Below are 3912 nucleotides of genomic sequence, written 5' to 3' on the forward strand. Positions count from 1 at the left end.
AGGTCTCCAATATATTACTACTTCCCTGGTGGTCTAGTGGTTAGGATTCGGCGCTCTCACCGCCGCGGCCCGGGTTCGATTCCCGGTCAGGGAACAACTGTTTTATCAACAGGCTAAGGAAGAAACTTAGTGGGGTGTTAATGTCTACAGCTTTTATAGCCCTTCTAGCTGTAACGGGTATGTTCAGTGGGTTTAGGGTATAAATGGAGAACATTCATTGTTCGGCTACATTAAGGTCTGTGAATTGTATGGTATTTATTTAGGCTTTGTGCGGATTGGCATTTGGTACTGTAACAGCTCAAGACATGTAACTTACCCTTAGCTTTAAAACAAATATATTATAGGTCACCACAAAAGCGCCCAAGGAAACAATTTACACCCATATCTTACCAAAGTAATGAATTATCTGTGGGAATGGCTCGTTTTGGTCTCTGGGTGTTACAATAAGACCCGAGAAACTGCAACGTGTTAGTTACAAATACTATTTCCGCTACTTTCACATTGAAATCGGCCAGGGTTCCCCAACCCGAATTTGGCCCAGGGGTGATTTTATTTGGCCCCCAACTTTTAGGCGCAAAAACATTTATAATAAAACATTTGTGTGTTTTAATTTTCATTCGCTGACATCAAAGACTGTAAAAACACCAGGAAATCAGCCCCAAGTGATTTTAATTTAGGAAATCTGTCCCCAAGTATTCCCAAGCATAAAATATGTATGCCTATGAGATTGTATAGAAATGTAAGACAGGTTTCTAATTAAATTATGTTTTAGTCACTACACTACATGACCAAAAGTATGTGGATTGTGGACACCGTCGGACTGCCAGATGGTGAAGCGTGATTCATCACTCCAGAGAACACGTTTCCACTGCTCCAGAGTCCAATGGTAGCTAGTTAGACCACTCTTGCGCATGGTGATTTTAGGCGGCTGCTCCGCAATGAAAACCCATTTCATGAAGCTCCCGACGAACAGTTATTGTGCTGACGTTGCTTCCAGAGGCAGTTTGGAACTCAGTAGTGAGTGTTGCAACCGAGGATAGACGATTTTTACTCGCTACACGCTTCAGCACTCAGTGGTCCCGTTCTGTGAGCTTGTGTGGCCTACCGCTTAGCGGCTGAGCTGTTGTTGCTCCTAGATGTTTCCACTTTACAATAACACCACTTACAGTTGACCAGGGCAGCTCTAGTATGGCAGAAATTTGACTTGTTGGAAAGGTGGCATCCTATGACAGTGCCACGTTGAAAGTCACTGAGCTCTTCAGTAAGGCCATTCTACTGCCAATGTTTGTCTATGGAGATTGCATATATGTGTGCTCTATTTTATACACCCGTCAGCAAGGGGTGTGGCTGAAATAGCCGAATCCACTAATTTGAAGGGGTGTCCACATACTTTTGTACAGTATATATAGTGTATGCCAGGATATAAAGTCCTGTGTCGCTCAATTGGTAGAGCATGGCGTTTGCAACGCCAGGGTTGTGGGTTCGATTCCCACGGGGGGCCAGTATGAAAATGTATGCACTCACTAACTGTAAGTCGCTCTTTTACCAGACGCCTTTTATTAAGTTGACATTGTTAAACGTTTTCCCCTCAATGAATACCATTTAATCAGCTTCTTGATAAACCACACCTGTCAGGTGGATGGATTATCTTGGCAAAGGAGAAATGCTCACGAACATGGATGTAAACAAATGTATTCACAAAATCTGAGCGAAATACATTTAGTTCATGTGGAACATTTCTGGGAACTTTTATATCAGCTCATGAAACCAACACTTTACATGTTTCATTTATATTTTTGTTCAGTGTAGCTGATCCCTGTTCTAGGACATTTCCTGGCCACTGCACTCTTGCTTTTGGGTATAGGCCAGGTAACTGTAGAGCACTTCATGAACTGTTGAGGGAAAGAAAGGGCTTTATAAAAAATATTTTGGATTGAATGATCAAATTCGAACATTAACAACAACTCTCCTTTGTTTAAAGGAATGCTTTATTGATAGCCAAATATATGACAAACCAACATTTAAATTCATCCACCATTCTCCCATCTGATCCATTTAATGTGTACAACTAGGCTCACATCCTAAATAAAGCTATATATATTCATTCTTTCATCCCCGACATTGGCTTAGCACATTGTACATGCCCTCAATAACTTGTTTTAACAAATGCAGCCGTGGCGTCCCAAAAAAAAAAACGTACATTAGACCAAAACATGTTTTTTGCAGCTCTACATAAGCTATGGATGCATCTGCCATGTCATAACCAGAGACAACAGGAACCTACTTATACACCTGCAGTGTTTACACACAGGCAGCCCAATTCTGATCTTTTGCCACTAATTGAACAAAACATCTGAATTGGGCTGCCTTAGAGGGCCGGTCTGCCAACACAGATAAAGCCTAGTCCTGGACTAAAAGGCCTTCTGAATGGAGATTATCTGTGTCTTGGAAACCGGTCCAGATAGTAGGTTTACTACTATCTATGGAATAACTCTAGTATTCCGTTGAGAGAGAGCAAGAGATCTGTAACAGGCAGGTATTAAATATTGGCAACGATTTACTAATGGCAATTAAATAAATAAAAATGACACTTATTTAAACTTCACCCAAGAGAGAGATCAAAAACACATCACCTAAATATGATCATCACTACTAAAAATGATCAAAAAACCCACAAGTTAGATAGATAGAAGGGTAAATTAATATTCCATCCCCTGGCTTACCTGGTTAAATAAAAAAAATAATGTAATAACAATAAATTGGGAAAAACAATACAATCTACGTAGATACTTCATGTTGAAAATAACAAACGTGAGACGGTGTCACCAAACCAATTGAAGCCATTGTGTTGAAGGTTATAAGCTTGGGAACAGCTACTGCTAGTTGTTCTTTGTAGTGTAAAGAGGCTGGATTAGTGCACACTGGCTAAACAGGAAGTGTTGTTGATATAATAACAGTAAAACTAGTCACGGAGTGTGTAAGAGTACGTGTGTACGTACGTGTGTGTGTGTGTGTGTGTGTGGTGGGGTTAGTGCTGGGGCACGGGGACAATTCTTATAATAAAAATGGTGGACAAAGAGAGCCGACTAACTGTGTTTGACAGTTGATCATTTCAGATGTGGCACAACAGCATCAAGCACTTGAGCCTACAAAAGAGAGACAGAAAAACCCTATTCTATAACTTCCAGAGAAAGAAAAACCCTCCCAGTTTAAACCCAATTCTATAACTTCCAGAGAAAGAAAACAAAAACTAACATTTATTTTCTACCAGCAAAGCAACAGATAAAGCAATAAGACAGAAAGAGTGTAAGGCCTAACTATAGTTTCTACATTCACCAGATAGCTAGCTAGCTATACAGCAAAGCATTGCGTCACATTGTAAAAAAAACAACAAACAAATAGAATGCTCAGCATGGTACCAAACTGAGATCATTGTTGTATTCATAACGTTTTTATTTTCCTTTAAGCTTTCCTTTCTTGTTTTCGAGACTCCACGTTCGCCTTACCTACCGATGAATGCCGACTGGCAGGATTGTTTACAATATATTTATTCATATAGATAAGTCATGTAAAAACATTATGCAAAGCAGTGTAAAATTGTTTTATAATACAAAATGGTTTAACGTAGTTTTAGTTTTTTTTACAAGCTGTGGTGATGTTATGTAACCTCAGTTGTATTTTGCGGTAGTTTATATTTGTACAGTGAGATGAGATATGCACATGCTTTTCGTAGGCGAGGGTGCTGAGGGAGACTTTTAGCCCTTAATACACTAGGCCAGGGTTCTTCAATTCCGGTCCTGGAGGGCCGAAACACTTTTTTTTCATTTTTTTTTCTTCTACCTGGTAGTTAATTGCACTCACCTGGTGTCCCAGGTCTGAATTAGCCCCTGATTAGAAGGAGAGGATGAAAAA

General features: G+C 39.9%; 1 non-coding gene across 1 annotated transcript; it reads left to right on the plus strand.

Annotated features, from left to right (window-relative positions):
• Window positions 1–22: 22 nt before the first annotated feature.
• Window positions 23–94, plus strand: trnae-cuc. Its single transcript has one exon. It is a non-coding gene; the product is annotated as a tRNA-Glu (tRNA).
• Window positions 95–3912: the final 3818 nt, after the last annotated feature.

This window comes from Coregonus clupeaformis, chromosome 30 (assembly GCF_020615455.1).
Source record: "Coregonus clupeaformis isolate EN_2021a chromosome 30, ASM2061545v1, whole genome shotgun sequence".
Lineage (NCBI taxonomy): Eukaryota > Metazoa > Chordata > Actinopteri > Salmoniformes > Salmonidae > Coregonus > Coregonus clupeaformis.